The sequence below is a fragment of the Bombina bombina genome, chromosome 8 (genome assembly GCF_027579735.1).
Source record: "Bombina bombina isolate aBomBom1 chromosome 8, aBomBom1.pri, whole genome shotgun sequence".
Taxonomy (NCBI): domain Eukaryota; kingdom Metazoa; phylum Chordata; class Amphibia; order Anura; family Bombinatoridae; genus Bombina; species Bombina bombina.
The window spans coordinates 89,506,031-89,528,563 of NC_069506.1; the positions used below are offsets into that span (position 1 = coordinate 89,506,031).

At 38.8% G+C, this 22,533-nt stretch overlaps 1 protein-coding gene across 7 annotated transcripts in view; it reads left to right on the forward strand.

The window, feature by feature from the left end:
* The window catches only part of RERE (arginine-glutamic acid dipeptide repeats), a 1,074,498-nt gene that overhangs the window by 429,217 nt on the left and 622,748 nt on the right, over positions 1–22,533 (forward strand). Inside the window, exon 2 of one of the 7 annotated variants that reach the window (XM_053690440.1) lies at positions 5,820–5,925. The exons of the other annotated variants lie outside the window; for them this stretch is intronic. The gene's annotated coding sequence lies outside the window, so the exon portion shown is untranslated. The remainder of the gene's footprint in view (positions 1–5,819; positions 5,926–22,533) is intronic. 7 annotated transcript variants of the gene reach the window in all.

The following is a 22,533-nucleotide window of genomic DNA, read 5'->3' on the forward strand; positions in this document are numbered from 1 at the left end:
GCGCAATGTTATTTAAAAATAAGCAAAACTATACTTTTAACAAAACAAAACTGTATAGGCTTTATAAATGGATCATCTACAAAACATTTATGCAAAGAAAAGTGTAGTGTATAACGCCCCTTTAAATGAGCCTCTAGTGTTGGCAACCAAGGACTGTGTTGACTTGTCGGGATACATCAGACAGCAGTTGTAAATTACAGAAAAAGGACAAAATAAATAATGAAAGTGTTTTAAAGATTTTGTGAGGGTGTTTTTTTTTTTTTATGTTGCTAAATATTTAGCAACATTAAATATATTTTATTAAATATTTCAGCCATGTGACTTAACAATAGAACTGTGCACTCTTCTTAGGCCGAGTTCGGCATGAGCTCCAAGCGAATTTAGAGCTCGCTTGGAGCGTTTTGAGAAGACTTCAAAGCGAGGCGCTGGGCATTTGCTGGTAACTTTGCTGGGACTTTTCAGAGCAAGCTCAGACGCTTGTAAACATGGCAGCCTCCACGAGCAACACGTGTGTTTATATGTGTGTATGTGTGTATATATATATATATATATATATATATATATATATATATATATATATATATATATATATATATATATATATATATATATACATACATACATACATACATACATACATACACACACACACACACACACACACACACACACACACACACATATACGTGTATATGTATATATACATACACACGTGTTGCTCATTATTGCTGCCATGTTGTAAATTTAATAATACTTTTGCAAGTAAGGGAGCTTATAATAAACATTTGCATGCGCAAAGGGATCTACTGCACAATAATATAGTACACCTATATAGAGATATATATTCAAAATATTGCATGCAAATAGAAGTGTCTCACATATAAATGATATATGTGTACTCCATTATTGTGCAGCAGATCCCTCTAAGCTCCTTTACTTGTGACGTCTCCTAGCGTCACGTCATCGCTGGAGCAGATGTGCCCGGCGCTGGCTCTGAGCGCTTGTCGAACGTGGGCTTAGTTCATACGTAGGCTGTACAAGTGTAATGTTTGATTATTAGTAAAAGAAGAAAAAATACTTGTATTTAACAGAGCACTGTCTACTTTTTAAAATGTTTTTTAATCATGTTATAAATAATAACAAGAAGTATGTTGTTAGAACTTCGTCAAAGGAGCGGCAATAGATTGAGACTTGACAGTAAAATTGTTAATAATCTAAAGAGGCGTAAGAGTCTGACAAATGTATATTTTTAAAAATGATAGCGTAATCTAGTTATATAAGAGCAAGAACTAAATTATAGTAGCTATGGCTCCCTGCCTCATGGTTCTTGTCATGTTTTGGTCTGAACTACAAAAGACTTAGCAGATCAGATCATTAAATGAAAAGAAGTGATTAAAGGGACAGTAAAGTAAAAATTAAAGGGAAATGAAACACAAATAATTCCTATTGTGATTCGGACAGAGCAGACCATTTTAAAAAGTTTCCAATTTACTTCTGTCATCAAACTTAGTTCGTTCTCATGATATTCTGTGCTGTGTTGAAGAGATACCCAGGTAGACATCTGGAGCACTACATGGTAGGACATAGTGCTGCTATGTAGTGCTCCAGAAATGTTCCGGCTCCTAAGCATATGTCCCTGCTTTTCAACAAAAGATGCAAAGAGAATAGAATAGAAAAAAATGATAAAGTTGTTTAAAATCACATGCTGTATCTTAAAGGTACATGAAACCCCACATTTGTATTTCATGATTCAGATAGAGAATACAAGTTTAAACAACTTTCCAATTTACTTCTATTATTTAAATTGCTTCCTTCTCTTGTTATCCTTTGCCAAAATGTTTATCTAGGCAAGCTCAGGAGCAGCAGAGAACCTAGGTTCTAGCTGTTGATTAGTGGATGCATATATATATTGATTGTCATTGGCTCACCCATGTGCTCAGTTAGAAACCATTAGTGCATTGTTGCTGCTTCAACAAATGATACCAAGAGAATTAAACAAATTAGATAATAGAAGTAAATTAGAAAGTTGTTTAAAATTGTATTCTCTGTCTGAATCATGAAAGAAAAAAATGGGTTTCATGTCCCTTTAATCATGAAAGAACATTTTTGGGTTTTATGTCCCTTTTTAATTGGATTTAACTGATAACAACTGCAAATAAATGCATTTTATACTAACTTTATGACCGTGGATAGCCTGGTACTTTGCAGACTAAAGCCAAGATTGGCTCCTCCAAATAAAGCAAATGGTGGTTGGAGATTGGCTATTGAAAAGTAAATAAAGCAAATGGTGGTTGGAGATTGGCTATTGAAAAGTAATTGCAGGAAAAAGGACGTTAATTTTTTTAAAAGTGTAAAGACTTAGCTGATATGTTATTCTTTAGAAGCACAAAAGAAATGTATTGTAATTTTAAGGCGTTTTCTGTCACTGCAAGCTCACCATTTAAACATCAGGTTGGCTGCACAATCATAGGCTAGTCACATCTTTTGATATAAAACATAATGCTATCTAATATCAATCACATATTCCTATACTTTTAACATGTATTACCTGCTAAAATCCGGTATAAATAAAGCAGCAGTTCAGCTAGACCTACTTTTTAATTTAACCCCTTGTGCCATTTTGCAATTTTGGTTTTCATATCCCTTTAAACTTGAATCATGAATCAGAGAGAGCATGCAAATTTCAGAGACTTTCCAATTTGCTTCCATTATCAAATTATTCACATTCTTTATATGTACACACTTTCGGAGACTCAGAGACACCAGCTACTACTGAGCATGCGCATGAGTTCACCTGTGTATACATATAGAATTCCGTGATTGGCTGATGGCTGTCACATGGAATATTACAAGTAAGTGCTATTGTCTTTTCATTTGCACTTGTTGATTATGCTGATCTCTTGTACCTGATCATTCCATAACGTTGTAAAATAATAATGGCAACTATATTTGGTTTATAAGTGCTGCCAGTGCATTAAAGTGGTTTGTTTGCAGACCAAAAATATATATATTGTTTTTAATTGGATGCTTCAGTTTTCTTTGAACTATTACCCTGGAAGCATTTGTCACCTGTTTTGTTGGTTTTCTATAATCACTATCACAATGTAGTTCAATTGTATTTTTTTTTTTTTTTTTTTAATACAATCGTGTACAAATATTTGGATGCTTTAAAATAATTGAGAATAGTCTAATATTTACATGCATTGGTAACAAGCCACTGACTTCCTTTTTCCTTAAAGGAACACTAAAGTCAAAATTAAACTTTCATGATTGATATAGAGAATGTGATTTTAAATAACATTCCAATTTACTTCCATTAACAATTCATGCATTCCTTGTATGCACACATTCTGAGGCATCGGCTCCTACTGAGCATGTGCAAGAGTTCACAGTGCGTGCATAAATTAGTGTGTGTTTTGCTGGCACATGGGGGTGGGGAAATAGAATTACATTTTAAAATTAGAAGAAAAAAAATATGCTGCCTATTTGAAATTCAGATTATGCCCTATTTGAATGATTAACTTTTAATTTTTGGCTGCATAGTCATTGAATGCATGAGAGAGAAACAATTACGATAGTGCATGCAATTTAAAAATTTTTTCCAATTTACTTCTATTATTAAAGGGATAGTAAACCCAAATGTTTTCTTTCATGATTCAGATAGAGCATGCAATTTTAAAGGGACAGTATACTGTAAAATAGTTTTTCCCTTAATGTGTTTACAATTGCTTTTTTTACCAACTGCAGAGTAAAACATGTATGAAAATTAGCGTTTTAAGGTTTATTTCTGTATATATTAAAGCTCTGATTTTGTGTTTTGAAGCCACAGCCTAATAAAATAGGTTGAGCTTGTAGGTATAATCAGATCTCATTACTGTATCACATTGTGTACATATAATGCTTCTTTATCTTATATATGTCCATAAAACAATCACCAATACTTTGAGAGAACAATGGAAAATCAACATTTTATTACCTTATCTCTGCTTTATCACACTGGGAGTGTAATTTCTTCTGCTGGCTGTGTTTACAAAGCTTATCTATAGCTTGGACCTGCGGCCACAAACTTTCAGAATAGGTGGGGATACCACATGCTACATTAACAATTTCAAATGCCAATATAAGGGTAAAGGAGCTATTTGTAAACAATTTAATACACTCCAGCAGGTAAAGTGGATCATTGGGAACAAATTAAAGGGGAGAACATTTTTGAGTAAACTGTCCCTTTAAGCAAACTTTCTAATTTACTCCTATTGTCAATTTTCTTTGTTATCTTGCTATCTTTATTTGAAAAGGCAGCAATGAAAGCTTTGGAGCCGGCCAATTTAAGGTTGAGTACCCTGGATAGGGCTTGCTGATTGGTGCCTGCATTTAGCCATCCAATCAGCAAGTGCAACCCATGTTCTCAACCTAAAATGGGCAGGCTCCAAAGCTTTTATTCCTGCTTTTTCAAATAAAGCTAGCAAGAGAACGAAGAAAAAATTATAATACAATTAAATTAGAAAGCTGCTTAAAATTGCATGCTCTATCCGAATCATGAAAGAAAAAAATTGGGTTTAGTGTCCCTTTTAATTGGCTTTGTTCTTTTGTTCTTGAGAAGTAAACCCTAGACAGGATAGTAGTGTCTTTAGCTCTCTATCGCAGCAGTGTTTGCAACTATGTATAAAATTGATATAAACATTGTTGCAAGCACTGCTGCCAGATGGCTATAGACACATGTATGCTCCTGAGCTCACCTAGATACTGTCTAACAAAGGCTACTAAACAAGATTGATAACAGAAGTAAATCTCATGCTTTATCTAATACAGTATATAGTTTAGTGGTGTATTCTAGCTTAAAGGACCTTTAAAGAGAAAGTAATGACAAATCAAGTAAAAAAAACCCATACATGCTACATCCTGGCATTTGCTCAGCACACAGTGCTTTTTATCTTGTGAGTGAGCAGAATAATGGTGCTGTGTTTGTGTGTTTATAAGGAAATAGGAACACATGACCAATACAGATCCTGTTAAAAGATTTATCTGTTCTGCCCTGCTGAAATATGAATAATGAGCTCCCTTCCACACATTTTGGTGTCTGAATATTTTATCATCTGGTTTGTAAGTTGTTTCAAGCTATTTGTCTTCTTTTTTTTCCCTCCACGCTTAGCCTCTGGCTTTCATGTTATCTAGAAAAGCATGTCTGTGTGAGAATGTAAATCTCTTAGCTGGATATTAATGTACAGAACGGATGTGGCTAGGGGTACTGTCATTCTCCTAATGAGTTCCAGGTGCATAGATCAAATGACAGTGGAAGGCGCAGAGAGGGTGGGTGTTCCCTCACTTTCCTGGTGGCTGATCTAGCACTTCCTACTGTCATCTCACTGTACATGTTGTGTTGGTGCTGAAATGGCAGTTAACAGTGTTTTTATTGTGCATGTTTTTAAGGGTAAGGGATTACTGTCATACTCTGGGAGAGAGAACCTGGTAAAATATGATTTTTCATTTGGTTCTGTAAACACCCGTTTTCATACAACTGTATATTATAGGCACTACTATAAAGACAAATATGCACAGATACTGATCTAAAAATCCAGTGTAAAACCTTTTAAAAACTTAATTAGATGCTCCCAGTTTAGCATTGTTGATGAGTTTAGGCTGGTACGTCCACTGAAAGGGGCTGGGGTAAAAAGCAAGAGCAGGGAGAGTAAAGATAAAATAAAACTTAAGGGATATGTAGTCCAAAATTTATTTTTAAAGATTCAGAAGCAGCACACAATTTTAAACAGCTTTCTTCTATTAACAAATTTGCTTTATTTTTTGTTATCCTTTATTTTAAGGTGTAGCAATGCACTTCTTGGAGATAGCTGAACACATCTGTAAGCCAATGACAACATGCATTTATTAGCAGCCACCACATCAGCAGCTTGACCTGAGCCTACCTAGGTATGATTATCAACAAAGGATACCAAGAGAACTAATTGAATAGAGAATAGAAGTAAATTTGAAAGTTTTAAAATTGTTTGCTCTATCTCACTGGTTTTCAAACCTGTCCTCAGCTCTCCCTATCAGGCCACTTTTTGTGGATAACCAACAAAGTACTTCCAGGCATCACCTGATGCAGAGGAAAAGCAAGCATACGGGGTCAAGTATATGCATAAAAAAATATTACTTTATTGGAGTGTCAGCACTAAAAACAAGAGCCTCAGCTCAAAACGGCAGGAAGGATTCACGACCGGTACCTACGCAGAAGAGACGCTGCCCGCTACCCAGATCCCCACTACTGATAAGCACCACTATACTCTGCTCTCACACATTTTGTGTTATCTGAACTAGAGCACAGGTGAAATAATCAGCTGATTAGTAACCATGGTTATTTTACCTGCTCTCATCCAAGGTAATACTGAAAACCTGGCCTGTTGGGGAGGCCTGAGGACAGGTTTGAAAACCAGTGCTTTATTTGAATCCTGAAATAAATTTTTTGCATTTCATGTCGCTTTAAATGTATTGGATAGACCATGAAATTGTAAAAAAAACTCTCCAATTTACTTCTATTATCAATTTTACTTTGTTCTTTTGGTATCCTTTGTTAAAGAACAATCCTGGCAGTAGTGTTCACAACTTTGTTTATAACAATGTTATACATAGTTGCAAACACTGCTGCCATAGAATATAGAATGCAACAGACATGCGAATGCTCCTAAGTTCCTAGCTGACTATCTAGATTAACTCTGACAAATACCAAAAAAACTAAGCAAATTTAATAATATAAATAAATTGAAAAGTAGTTTACAATGACACGCTCTATCTGAAGCATGACAATTACATTTTGACTTTACGGTTTCTTTAACATAATGGAAATAAATGTGCATTAGTAGTCTGATTACAAACACACACATTTAGTTTTTGACAACAACAATAAAAAAAACAAAAGCTAGGAAATCCAATTGCAAAAGTAGTTTAATACCAGAGTTTAAATTCCCCATCAAACACTAAAAAGCATGATGATTTAAGTGTTAAAGGGATATAAAAGTGCAAGAAGAAAATGATCAAACGTGTTACCATTTTATTATTGGCATTTGCTTCTAACTATGTGTTTAACATCTGCACAGTTACAGTCAGCTCCAGGGCAGCACTGCACTATTTAGAGCTAACACCACATCTGCTGAGCTGATGCTAAATGACGCCACCAGGTAGTGCATTGCTGCTCATGTGCCTACCCTAGGTATCCTTTTCCAAAAAACAATACCAAGAGAACAAAGTAAATTTGGTAATAGAAGTAAATTGAAAGGTTTTAAAATGTCCTGCTGTATCTGAATCATGCAAGTTTTATTCTCTGCCCATCCCAGAGAATGTAATAATATAGTGTAATACATATGGAGGAGGGGGGCTTATAATAGAATTTCCATGTTTTAAACATTTGATTCTGAACTGACATTATGCACATTTTGTTGCTATTTAAAAACTATTACACAGTGACACGATTTTGTGAGCTATCAGAATATTGATTTGACCCACAATGTGAACATGTCAAGAATGGATCAGTAGGTGCGAGTTATATAGAGCAGTGTTTTTCAACCAGTGTGCCGTGGCACACTAGTGTGCCGTGAGAGATCCTCAGGTGTGCCGCAGCAGTATTGGGAGGTATGTGACAGGCTCATCAGGCATCATTTACAACCATGAAATTGACATTCATTCACAGGCAATCATTATGATTGTTTATGAATGAATGTAAATATGTCATGTATATACTGTATATATATCCTGTATTAGGCTACAATGTGTGATTTTGTAAAATTTGGGGATGGTTGTGTGCCACAGGATTTTTTTATGTAAAAAAGTGTGCCACGGCAAAAAAAAGGTTGCAAATCCCTGATATAGAGACCTCCTGGAGCCAGTTGTGTATTTGTATTCATATACATCGTTTTCTGTAAAGCCTGCAATTTGCAGAATAAATCTGCTGCAGTCTTTGCTATTGTGATATATGGAGCCTGCTCAGCGTTTATTTCAAATGTTGACATTTTCGAGAGATGGAAATTATGGGATGCAGTTGGGTTCATGCCAGTGCAAAACAGGTTGTGAGGTTCATCTCTTAATGCTGAGATTTTAGGGTAAAAGATAAAATCATTATTTTTTGTTCTGTACTCTAAGATGTTGTGTTGCATTTTTCTTTTTGTTTTATGTCTCAATGTCTCTTAAAGCAGGAGTTGACTAATGTGTTAAATATCTTGGAGCCAGGACAATTTGGATTTATATCTAGCTATATTTATCTATATAAAATATACATATACTGTGTCCTGCTGATTCTTAACCTCCCTGCCACCTCACCTACGTTTAGAGTGATTGACAGGACTTGTCCGTTTGCCGGATAGTACATGGGGGGCCACTGTCCTTTAGAGGCAACCAGTGGGTTTCTGAAGGGGCTTGTACATGTTCCCTATCACCTAATTAGGATTTGATGTGATGAAAACAGACCAAAGACAGAAATCCTCTGTCTGAATACAGGTAGAAAACCTTTAATCCAAACTGCTTGGTACCTAAAAAGGTTAGGATTTCAGAATAGTTTAGATTTTAGAATATTTGCATCTTTAAAATGGGACATTTGGTAGAGTGCATAGAACCAAGTGTAAACAACAATACCTTTATGTAATTTAGGCAAAATTTAAATTTCATTATTATTATCGGTTATTAGTAGAGCGCCAACAGATTCCGCAGCGCATTATACAGCTAATATATGTAACTAAAGGTAGTTTTATATTATTTTTTAATACTTTTGTGGCTTAAAGGGACAGTCTACACCAGAATGTTAATTGTTTAAAAAGACAGATAATCCATTTATTACAAATTCCCCAGTTTTGCATAACCAACACAGTTATATTAATATATGTTTTAACTCTGTGATTACCTTGTATCTAAGCCTCTGCAGACTGCCCTCTTGTCTAAGTGCTTTTGACAGACATGCAGTTTAGCCAATCAGTGCAGACTCCTAAATAACTCCACGAGAGTGAGCACGTTATCTATATGACACACACAAACTAGTACTGTCTAACTGTGAAAAAACATTCAAAATGTTCTGAGCTAAGAGTCGGTTTTCAACGGTTTTCGAAATCAGTTTGAGCCTACCTAGGTTTAGCTTTTCAAAAATACCACCAAGGGAACAAAGCAAATTTAATTATAAAAGTCAATTGGAAAGTTGTTTAAGATTGCATGCCCTATCTGAATCATGAAAGATTAATTTTGACTAGACTGTCCCTTTAATGTCCAGACAGAAACACTGCCTTCATTGGTTGAATACTTTTTTATAGTTTTCTCCCTCTGGTCACCTCACCAATCGGCAAACAATCTTATTTCCTACTAATCAGTCACTGTGCTCTGGGCCATCACCTTTTGTGTTTAATATAGAGGTTTGGGGTATTTAGAACGCATGCATTTTGCACGGTGATGTTGTACAATAAACTAACTCTTTAGACAAAATCTGATTAGTTTGTGGTGTGCATGAAGGCTTTACCTAAACACACACACAACCTGGTTCCATATATATTTGACATATGTTTCTCCAACATAGGTGTGTCCGGTCCACGGCGTCATCCTTACTTGTGGGATATTCTCTTCCCCAACAGGAAATGGCAAAGAGCCCAGCAAAGCTGGTCACATGATCCCTCCTAGGCTCCGCCTACCCCAGTCATTCTCTTTGCCGTTGTACAGGCAACATCTCCACGGAGATGGCTTAGAGTTTTTTAGTGTTTAACTGTAGTTTTTTATTATTCAATCAAGAGTTTGTTATTTTAAAATAGTGCTGGTATGTACTATTTACTCTGAAACAGAAAAGAGATGAAGATTTCTGTTTGTATGAGGAAAATGATTTTAGCAACCGTTACTAAAATCCATGGCTGTTCCACACAGGACTGTTGAGAGGAATTAACTTCAGTTGGGGGAACAGTGAGCAGTCTTTTGCTGCTTGAGGTATGACACATTCTAACAAGACGATGTAATGCTGGAAGCTGTCATTTTCCCTATGGGATCCGGTAAGCCATTTTTATTCAGACAGTAAATAAGGGCTTCACAAGGGCTTATTAAGACTGTAGACATTTTCTGGGCTAAATCGATCATATATTACACATATTTAGCCTTGAGGAATCATTTAATCTGGGTATTTTTGTTAAATAATATCGGCAGGCACTGTTTTAGACACCTTATTCTCTAGGGGCTTTCCCTAATCATAGGCAGAGCCTCATTTTCGCGCCGGTATTGCGCACTTGTTTTTGAGAAGCATGACATGCAGTCGCATGTGTGAGGAGCTCTGATACATAGAAAAGACTTTCTGAAGGCGTCATTTGGTATCGTATTCCCCTTTGGGCTTGGTTGGGTCTCAGCAAAGCAGATACCAGGGACTGTAAAGGGGTTAAAGTTAAAAACGGCTCCGGTTCCGTTATTTTAAGGGTTAAAGCTTCCAAATTTGGTGTGCAATACTTTTAAGGCTTTAAGACACTGTGGTGAAATTTTGGTGAATTTTGAACAATTCCTTCATACTTTTTCGCAATTGCAGTAATAAAGTGTGTTCAGTTTAAAATTTAAAGTGACAGTAACGGTTTTATTTTAAAACGTTTTTTGTACTTTGTTATCAAGTTTATGCCTGTTTAACATGTCTGAACTACCAGATAGACTGTGTTCTGAATGTGGGGAAGCCAAGGTTCCTTCTCATTTAAATAAATGTGATTTATGTGACACTGAAAATGATGCCCAAGATGATTCCTCAAGTGAGGGGAGTAAGCATGGTACTGCATCATTCCCTCCTTCGTCTACACGAGTCTTGCCCACTCAGGAGGCCCCTAGTACATCTAGCGCGCCAATACTCCTTACTATGCAACAATTAACGGCTGTAATGGATAATTCTATCAAAAACATTTTAGCCAAAATGCCCACTTATCAGCGTAAGCGCGACTGCTCTGTTTTAGATACTGAAGAGCATGAGGACGCTGATGATAATGGTTCTGAAATGCCCCTACACCAGTCTGAGGGGGCCAGGGAGGTTTTGTCTGAGGGAGAAATTTCAGATTCAGGGAAAATTTCTCAACAAGCTGAACCCGATGTGATTACATTTAAATTTAAGTTGGAACATCTCCGCGCTCTGCTTAAGGAGGTATTATCCACTCTGGATGATTGTGAGAATTTGATCATCCCAGAGAAACTATGTAAAATGGACAAGTTCCTAGAGGTCCCGGGGCTCCCAGAAGCTTTTCCTATACCCAAGCGGGTGGCGGACATTGTAAATAAAGAATGGGAAAGGCCCGGTATTCCTTTCGTCCCTCCCCCCATATTTAAAAAATTGTTTCCTATGGTCGACCCTAGAAAGGACTTATGGCAGACTGTCCCCAAGGTCGAGGGAGCGGTTTCTACTTTAAACAAACGCACCACTATACCCATAGAAGATAGTTGTGCTTTCAAAGATCCTATGGATAAAAAATTAGAAGGTTTGCTTAAAAAGATGTTTGTTCAGCAAGGTTACCTTCTACAACCAATTTCATGCATTGTCCCTGTCACTACAGCCGCGTGTTTCTGGTTCGATGAGCTAGTAAAGGCGATCGATAGTGATTCTCCTCCTTATGAGGAGATTATGGACAGAATCCGTGCTCTCAAATTGGCTAATTCTTTCACCCTAGATGCCACTTTGCAATTGGCTAGGTTAGCGGCGAAGAATTCTGGGTTTGCTATTGTGGCGCGTAGAGCGCTTTGGTTGAAATCTTGGTCAGCGGATGCGTCTTCCAAGAACAAACTCCTTAACATTCCTTTCAAGGGGAAAACGCTGTTTGGCCCTGACTTGAAAGAGATTATCTCTGATATCACTGGGGGTAAGGGCCACGCCCTTCCTCAGGATAGGTCTTTCAAGGCCAAAAATAAACCTAATTTTCGTCCCTTTCGTAGAAACGGACCAGCCCCAAGTGCTACGTCCTCTAAGCAAGAGGGTAATACTTCTCAAGCCAAGCCAGCCTGGAGACCAATGCAAGGCTGGAACAAGGGAAAGCAGGCCAAGAAACCTGCCACTGCTACCAAGACAGCATGAAATGTTGGCCCCCGATCCGGGACCGGATCTGGTGGGGGGCAGACTCTCTCTCTTCGCTCAGGCTTGGGCAAGAGATGTTCTGGATCCTTGGGCACTAGAAATAGTCTCCCAAGGTTATCTTCTGGAATTCAAGGGGCTTCCCCCAAGGGGGAGGTTCCACAGGTCTCAATTGTCTTCAGACCACATAAAGAGACAGGCATTCTTACATTGTGTAGAAGACCTGTTGAAAATGGGAGTGATTCATCCTGTTCCATTAGGAGAACAAGGGATGGGGTTCTACTCCAATCTGTTCATAGTTCCCAAAAAAGAGGGAACGTTCAGACCAATCTTAGATCTCAAGATCTTAAACAAGTTTCTCAAGGTTCCATCGTTCAAAATGGAAACCATTCGAACAATTCTTCCTTCCATCCAGGAAGGTCAATTCATGACCACGGTGGATTTAAAGGATGCGTATCTACATATTCCTATCCACAAGGAACATCATCGGTTCCTAAGGTTCGCATTCCTGGACAAGCATTACCAGTTCGTGGCGCTTCCTTTCGGATTAGCCACTGCTCCAAGGATTTTCACAAAGGTACTAGGGTCCCTTCTAGCGGTGCTAAGACCAAGGGGCATTGCAGTAGTACCTTACTTGGACGACATTCTGATTCAAACGTCGTCCCTTCCTCAAGCAAAGGCTCACACGGACATAGTCCTGGCCTTTCTCAGATCTCACGGATGGAAAGTGAACGTGGAAAAGAGTTCTCTATCTCCGTCGACAAGGGTTCCCTTCTTGGGAACAATAATAGACTCCTTAGAAATGAGGATTTTTCTGACAGAGGCCAGAAAAACAAAACTTCTAAACTCTTGTCAAACACTTCATTCCGTTCCTCTTCCTTCCATAGCGCAGTGCATGGAAGTAATAGGTTTGATGGTAGCGGCAATGGACATAGTTCCTTTTGCGCGCATTCATCTAAGACCATTACAACTGTGCATGCTCAGTCAGTGGAATGGGGACTATACAGACTTGTCTCCGAAGATACAAGTAAATCAGAGGACCAGAGACTCACTCCGTTGGTGGCTGTCCCTGGACAACCTGTCACAAGGGATGACCTTCCGCAGACCAGAGTGGGTCATTGTCACGACCGACGCCAGTCTGATGGGCTGGGGCGCGGTGTGGGGATCCCTGAAAGCTCAGGGTCTTTGGTCTCGGGAAGAATCTCTTCTACCGATAAATATTCTGGAACTGAGAGCGATATTCAATGCTCTCAAGGCTTGGCCTCAGCTAGCAAAGGCCAAGTTCATACGGTTTCAATCAGACAACATGACGACTGTTGCGTACATCAACCATCAGGGGGGAACAAGGAGTTCCCTGGCGATGGAAGAAGTGACCAAAATCATTCAATGGGCGGAGACTCACTCCTGCCACCTGTCTGCAATCCACATCCCAGGAGTGGAAAATTGGGAAGCGGATTTTCTGAGTCGTCAGACATTACATCCGGGGGAGTGGGAACTCCATCCGGAAATCTTTGCCCAAATTACTCAACTGTGGGGCATTCCAGACATGGATCTGATGGCCTCTCGGCAGAACTTCAAGGTTCCTTGCTACGGGTCCAGATCCAGGGATCCCAAGGCGACTCTAGTAGATGCACTAGTAGCACCTTGGACCTTCAAACTAGCTTATGTATTCCCGCCGTTTCCTCTCATCCCCAGGCTGGTAGCCAGGATCAATCAGGAGAGGGCATCGGTGATCTTGATAGCTCCTGCGTGGCCACGCAGGACTTGGTATGCAGATCTGGTGAATATGTCATCGGCTCCACCATGGAAGCTACCTTTGAGATGAGACCTTCTTGTTCAAGGTCCGTTCGAACATCCGAATCTGGTCTCACTCCAACTGACTGCTTGGAGATTGAACGCTTGATCTTATCAAAACGAGGGTTCTCAGATTCTGTTATTGATACTCTTGTTCAGGCCAGAAAGCCTGTAACTAGAAAAATTTACCACAAAATATGGGAAAAATATATCTGTTGGTGTGAATCTAAAGGATTCCCTTGGGACAAGGTAAAAATTCCTAAGATTCTATCCTTTCTTCAAGAAGGATTGGAGAAAGGATTATCTGCAAGTTCCTTGAAGGGACAGATTTCTGCCTTGTCTGTGTTACTTCACAAAAAGCTGGCAGCTGTGCCAGATGTTCAAGCCTTTGTTCAGGCTCTGGTTAGAATCAAGCCTGTTTACAAACCTTTGACTCCTCCTTGGAGTCTCAACTTAGTTCTTTCAGTTCTTCAGGGGGTTCCGTTTGAACCCTTACATTCCGTTGATATTAAGTTATTATCTTGGAAAGTTTTGTTTTTGGTTGCAATTTCTTCTGCTAGAAGAGTTTCAGAATTATCTGCTCTGCAGTGTTCTCCTCCTTATCTGGTGTTCCATGCAGATAAGGTGGTTTTACGTACTAAACCTGGTTTTCTTCCAAAAGTTGTTTCTAACAAAAACATTAACCAGGAGATAGTCGTGCCTTCTTTATGTCCGAAACCAGTTTCGAAGAAGGAACGTTTGTTGCACAATTTGGATGTTGTTCGCGCTCTAAAATTCTATTTAGATGCTACAAAGGATTTTAGACAAACATCTTCCTTGTTTGTTGTTTATTCTGGTAAAAGGAGAGGTCAAAAAGCAACTTCTACCTCTCTCTCTTTTTGGATTAAAAGCATCATCAGATTGGCTTACGAGACTGCCGGACGGCAGCCTCCTGAAAGAATCACAGCTCATTCCACTAGGGCTGTGGCTTCCACATGGGCCTTCAAGAACGAGGCTTCTGTTGATCAGATATGTAGGGCAGCGACTTGGTCTTCACTGCACACTTTTACCAAATTTTACAAGTTTGATACTTTTGCTTCTTCTGAGGCTATTTTTGGGAGAAAGGTTTTGCAAGCCGTGGTGCCTTCCATTTAGGTGACCTGATTTGCTCCCTCCCTTCATCCGTGTCCTAAAGCTTTGGTATTGGTTCCCACAAGTAAGGATGACGCCGTGGACCGGACACACCTATGTTGGAGAAAACAGAATTTATGTTTACCTGATAAATTACTTTCTCCAACGGTGTGTCCGGTCCACGGCCCGCCCTGGTTTTTTAATCAGGTCTGATATTTTATTTTCTTTAACTACAGTCACCACGGTATCATATGGTTTCTCCTATGCAAATATTCCTCCTTAACGTCGGTCGAATGACTGGGGTAGGCGGAGCCTAGGAGGGATCATGTGACCAGCTTTGCTGGGCTCTTTGCCATTTCCTGTTGGGGAAGAGAATATCCCACAAGTAAGGATGACGCCGTGGACCGGACACACCGTTGGAGAAAGTAATTTATCAGGTAAACATAAATTCTGTTTTTTGACAGCTTTATTAGCTCCTGAATGGAGAAGGTGGCCGCTTGTGTCCTTCAGCTCTTTTTGAAGCCAGATTCCTTCTTGTTAAAGTGCAACACGCTAAGATATTTTAACCATTTATTCTACAGACAGAACCATCTGTTAGTGAGCAGTCAATTTGTAAAAAAAAAAAAAAGTTTATCAACCTTGCAAATTTGTCAAAGTTTAGAAATATCCTAGTGCAATACAATCTATTTAGCTTTTTCAGTTTAGTAAGAGCTCCCACATCTTGTCTCAGTGGAGTGACAAATTGTCAGTGTTTAAAGGGACAGTTCACCCAAAAATGTTCTCCCCTTTAAATTATGATCCTTTTTACCTGCTAAAGTGTATTAAATTGGTTACAACTAGCTCCTTTACTCCTATTTCAGCATTTGAAATAGCTGATTTAGTCTGTGGTATAGCCACCTATACTGAAAGTTTTGATACTGGAGTATATGCTATTGACAAGCCTAAGTAAACACAACTAGCAGAAGAAGTTACACTCTCAGTGGGATGCAGGATAATTAAGTAATAAAATGACAATTGTCCATTGTTCTCTCTATGTATTGAGCTTTGGTGTTCCAGACAAATAGAAGATAAGGAAGCATGTGTGTGTACACAAAGTGATAACATAATGAGATCTGATATTACCTTTAAGTTCAACCAATTGTAATAGGCTGTGGTTTCAAAGCACAAAATCAGCTACTTCATATAAGCATGAAAATGCAATTTCTCAAATATTTTATACTCTGCAGTTGGTATAACAAGTTATTTAAAATACATTAATGGAAAAACAATTTTACAGTGTACTGTCCCTTTAAGTAGAATTCATTTCAAAGTCACTTGCATCATTTTCTTACAGAATTGTAGTTTAATAAAGTTTGTCTGGTAGTTAAACATCAACATTTATGGAAAACTGTCAGTCATGTTTACAAATACCTTATTTAAATGAATTAATGTAAAATAAGTTAACCCTGGAAAGAAGTCATATACTGTTACTTTATCTATTATACTGTGCTAATCATACTTGCATACAACAGCAAGTGCCATGTATTATCGGTGAGCGCTGTGATCATGCACATTACGCTGTATATAGTGCCAAATGCGGGGTGAAGTCTGTGCCTGGTGCTCTTGTGGTTCCTGGGTGCAGATGTAAGCATGATAAAGCAAGTGCCATGTATTGTCGGTGAGCGCTGTGATCATGCACATTACGCTGTATATAGTGCCAAATGCGGGGTGAAGTCTGTGCCTGGTGCTCTTGTGGTTCCTGGGTGCAGATGTAAGCATGATAAAGAATGTGCAATTCTAAATAAAAATCATCCCACAGGTGGAATACCATGCAATATACATGCTTTTAGTGTAAAAACTGCTACTCTCTCTAGGGTTTGCTTGAAAATCACGGTCTCTGTAAGTCTCCGTATTGGCTGTAATTGTGTTTGTCGCACATTAATTTTCTGTAAAAGCAATGCATATTTTGAAAAGCAGGTTATATGCTTGTTTTAGCTCTTGGCGAGTCTTACAAGCAGAGACAGTAAAGCCACAACAGGCCTGCTGATCAAATCCATCCGTTGAGGAGGTTTGAGTTACTGTGCTGATTTCAGTATAGATAAGATCCTCTTGGTTGATTTGTTTATGTTTCGGCTCCTGCTGTACAATGATCCTGTGTCAGAAGGTGCCAGGTAGTGCTGAGTACACTCAGCATGGGCTCCCCACAAACAAATCATGTCACTCTGTTCTGCAATGCACACTGCATCTAGTTTACAATGTTTTATGAAGGGGGAATTTAAATACCCAATTCTCTTCTACTCTGTGCAGTGTGGGATGCAAGTAATGGAAACACTTCAGCATTATCATTAGTCTTCACAGCATGTCGAGCTTTGATGAAATGTGCATTGTATGTTTAGTATTCTGTCGTGGTTTTTCCTGCTCTGCTAGTTATTCTGATCTATTCTTTGCAGATCAGGAGTGCTCTAAGCATCCAGCAGTTTTAGGTTTTCATTCTTTTGTGTTTCTTTGTCTGCTGTCTAAGGTGAAGGTACAGGGAAATCTTCTGATCACTTAGATGTGTGTGTGTTTTGCCTGAAAAATCCTCCATCCAGTGCTTGTTGTGCTAATAGTATTAGGGATTATTTTCATAATTAATTAGTTGGCCGGTTTATTTTTTGATTAATCGGATGAAAGAAAAATACCATTGTTTTTTTGTTGTTGTTTTTTTCCCAGAAAAATTTACAGGTAAGTTTTTTTTCTTTCTTTTTAAATGCACCATGTAAACTAAAAGTTTACACATTGCTTGAAGAATATCAATTGTATGATGGTACGTGAATAGAGTTGCCACCTTGGCCATGTTTTCTGTTATGAGTTACAAATGCTGCATTGTATGCAGGGAGGAACAGTGCTGCCCAGGATCACTAATAATGTGCTGTCCAGGGGCGCAATTCATGTTTCCTTCTGCACACCCTGCAGCATGTGTAAAAACATGGCCTGGTGGCAACCCTATATGTGAAGCCACAGCCAGCTACACTAACTGGTTACACCTTAAATACCCTAACTCTGTAATTGTAGGCTATCCGGAGAGCTAATTACACTTGCAACACAGAAAGTAATCTGGGCAGACATGATGGCCTTCTGGTGCTTCTCTACTGCCAAATTCTGTCTGTCTTGTTTAATAGGGTTATAAAGTAACCGTGATCTGGATGCTGACACTTTGCAATACTGAGACAATGTTTGCAAATGTCACTTTATTCGCATCAAACTAATATTATGGAGTGTGTAATAGTCACACACAATACACCACCTTTCAGTGAGCCCTCTTCGTGTGTCCCCTGTCAGTGAGTCATCTCATAGCCAAACTCAGTGTGTCCCCTGTCAGTGAGCTCTGTCATAGTCGCACTTAGTGTTCCCTGTCAGTGGAACCCTGCCAGTCCCTGACCCTGTCAGTCCCCTGTCAGTGAGCCCTGTCATAGTCATACTCATTGTTTTCATTGTCAATAAACTCTGTCAAAGTCACACTTGGTGTGTCCCTTGTCCGTGAGCTCTGTCATAGTCACACTCAGTGTGTCCCTTGTCCGTGAGCTCTGTCATAGTCACACTCAATGTTTCCATTGTTGGTGAACTCTGTCGTCACACTCAGTGGGTCCCTGGCACTCCCTGTCAAGCAATACAATTATTTTGTTAGTGTTAACGAGTGAAGAAAATAAACATTCTTCTATACCTATCAATGTTCAGCTTTCCTGTGGGTTGTAGCAAACGTCTTCCCAGGACAGAAGTTCTAGCCAAAATAGAAAAAGGTAGAGCTCAACCTAGTCTCAAGGTAGTTTATTTCAAATCTGCTTACTGGATTAAATATATAAAACAGAACATCATCACTATGGGAAGTCCCCCTCAAGGATCCTCCGTTTAAAGTGTCAGTAAACCTTAAAAATGTTATATAATTCTGCACATAGTGCAGAATTATATAACATTATATTAGCCAAACTTTATAAAACATAATATACCCTTTTAATTTTAAAAAAACCCGGCTGTTTTACAGACCCGCTCTATGTGCTCTTCTGAGCGGGTCTGTTTGTTTCACACAGCGCATCGGGCCAGCTGTATAGTCACAGCCCGGCCCGACCGGGCCATAACACTAAGTGCAGCTCGCTCCTGCTCTGTCTGACAGCAGGAGCGAGCTGCACTGTGTATAATGGCCCGGTCGGGCCGGGCTGTGACTATACAGCTGGCCCGATGCACTGTGTGAAACAAACAGACCCGCTCAGAAGAGCACATAGAGCGGGTCTGTAAAACAGCCGGGTTTTTTTAAAATTAAAAGGGTATATTATCTTTTATAAAGTTTGGCTAATATAATGTTATATAATTCTGCTCTATGTGCAGAATTATATAACATTATTTTTTAAGTTTCAGCCGCTCACCTTGGACTTCTGTCCTCTATCCATGTCTGTGTCACTGCATCATGCTGTGTGGTGGCCGGTGGTGGTGGTGATTCTTTAAGATCGATAAGGCGTCACACCACGTATAGCCAGTGTTTCATTTTAAATACTCTAGTAGCAATGTTGGCTTGTTTATGTAGGTGGGGGTTTGTAAAAAATGGGCTGGCTCCTTAGCTTAGTTTCCTGCCTTTTCAAATAAAGATACCAAGAGAATGAAGAAAATTTGATGATAGGCGTAAATTAGAAAGTTGCTTAAAATTGAATGCTCTATCTGAATCATGGAAGAAAAAAAATGTGTTTAGTATCCCTTTAAAGCTGAACAGCTGTCTTTAAATGCTGGTGAGCCTCCTGGGCTGTGAGTTTTGCAGGGTCATAGGATGCGTACCCAGTACAGTTTGAGTGCAGCCCATTTCCGTGTTTGAGATATAGATATATTATAACAATCATTTATTTTTATGTATAAATAATGACTAGGAAGATTAGTAACCCACTCGTCTCTCACTGGGCTCAATCTAATGTCTAATGGACCCTTGACAAACGGAAGGTTTTGTTTTCTTTAATCATTCTATTTCTGTTTTAAAATGGCAGCATGTTTTCACATGGTGGTGTCCCTTCCTCTCTGATTCTGTAGTGCTGGCATTTATGTATTCTCCGGGAAGACAAGAATGTGAGATAAATAGGCACAGATATCCTGCAGTGCAGAAACTGGTTCTCCTTGCATGCAGTGAAAATGGCAGTAGTTAACAATTTTATCTTCTTTATGAAGACAATTGGAAGGAAAATCGGCCCCAGATGCTGTGCTGTTTTCAGGCTCTGATAGCTGACATTGTGGAAGAACAAAGTGTTCAGGGACTAAAGGAGATATGAATCTGTGAAAGCAATAAAGGATTAATTCACACAGCATTTCCTCTGGCATCACAAAGGTTTAATCCTAATAAGGTGCTTAATACTTGATCCTGTATCTGCTCAACATTTGTGCCCCCCCCCCCCCCCTCTCTATCATAGACCCTGGAGCTTCTCTCATCAGTGTTAAGACTATTTCAGTGCATTGGTTTTAGGAAATATAAATAATTGTATTGTTCCGAATGTCACTTCATCTGATCCTCTCATTTTGAAAACATTCCCGATGAAACAATTGAATCTTGATCCTTTTTTAAAAGATGTTGAGCGATCCTGTGATATAAAGGCTTCTGTGTTTATTTAGAGGCATTGTAGCTGCCCCCTTTCTCTTTCTGATTTCACCCCAGAAATGAATTGAGGGCTATAGTTCTGCTTAGCATCAAAGGAGATGGGGGGGGGGTAGAAGATGAATCTGTTTGCTCTAGCAATGTACAAACCAGTGTAAATGTTTGCACTGTGATTCATTTTCAGGAAAGAGCTTGAAAACTGTGGATTATTTATATAGCAACAAGGTTCCTTTAACCTCAAAACTGTCCTGATTTCATTCACTCTCCAGTGGAGCCTTTTGTAGTGTTACAAATAACTAGTTTGCTCTTTTTGCCTGCTACTCGTGAAGTGGTTCTCTCTAGGACAATAATTGGTGGCTTTCCTTTAAAGAGAGAGGTTGAAGATTAAATGTGCATGGGTATAAGCATACGCACATATCCTGCGAGGGCCCTTGCACTAGTATACAAACACTATGCATGCTTAGAGAGGTGGCTGTGATGTGTATTGCTTCTGAAGACATAATTTACGTAATTCAAGCTACTGCTGACCTGAGAAAGTGTGGTGTTTGAATACTGGTGCACGGGCCCGCACAGCATATGTGCGTATGCTGCAGAAAAAAAGTAACTTTTTACAAGAAGCATTTTTGCTAATGCAAATATATTGCAAAAATGCCTCCATTTCAAATTGAAATGCACACATTTCATTTTTGTCTTCTATCCCCTTCAGGCGTAAAATAATATATGGTAGTAAATTGTTTAAAGGGACAGTCTACACTAAAATTTGTTATTGTTTAAAAAGATAGACAACGCCTTTACTACCCTTTCCCCACCTTTGCACAACCAACATTGTTAGATTAATATACTTTATAACATTTAAACCTCTAAATGTCTGCCTGTTTCAAAGGCTCTATTGACAGCCTCTTAATCACATGCTTTTGTATTTGCTTTTCACAACAGGAGACTACTAGTTCATGTGAGCCATATAGATAACAATATGTCCACGCCAGAGGAGTTATTTAAGATTTAGCAAAACACAGCACTAAATGCAAGTCAATAGATAATAAATAAAATGTCATGTGATCAGGGGGCTGTCAGAATATGCTTAGATACGAGGTAAAATGTATATTAAAGGGACAGTTTACTTAAAAAAAAATGTCTCCTTTAATGTGTTCCCAATGATCCACTTTACCTGCTGGATTGTATTAAATTGTTTACAAGTATTTTCATTAACCATATATTGTCATTTGAAATAGTTGATTTAGCCTGTGATATCCCCACCTATCCTGAAAGTTTTTAAACACAGCCAGTAGAAGAAATTAGACTCCCAGTGGGGTATAGAAGAGATAAGGTAATAAAATGTTAATTTCTTTCATGTAATTAACAAGAGTCCATGAGCTAGTGACGTATGGGATATACATTCCTACCAGGAGGGGCAAAGTTTCCCAAACCTTAAAATGCCTATAAATACACCCCTCACCACACCCACAAATCAGTTTTTACAAACTTTGCCTCCAAGGGAGGTGGTGAAGTAAGTTTGTGCTAGATTCTACGTTGATATGCGCTCCGCAGCAAGTTGGAGCCCGGTTTTCCTCTCAGCGTGCAGTGAATGTCAGAGGGATGTGAGGAGAGTATTGCCTATTGAATGCAGTGATCTCCTTCTACGGGGTCTATTTCATAAGGTTCTCTGTTATCGGTCGTAGAGATTCATCTCTTACCTCCCTTTTCAGATCGACGATATACTCTTATATTTACCATTTCCTCTACTGATTCTCGTTTCAGTACTGGTTTGGCTTTCTACAAACATGTAGATGAGTGTCCTGGGGTAAGTAAGTCTTATTTTCTGTGACACTCTAAGCTATGGTTGGGCACTTTATTTATAAAGTTCTAAATATATGTATTCAAACATTTATTTGCCTTGACTCAGAATGTTCAACTTTCCTTATTTCCAGACAGTCAGTTTCATATTTGGGATTATGCTTTAAATTATCATATTTTTTCTTACCTCAAAAATTTGACTTTTTTCTCTGTG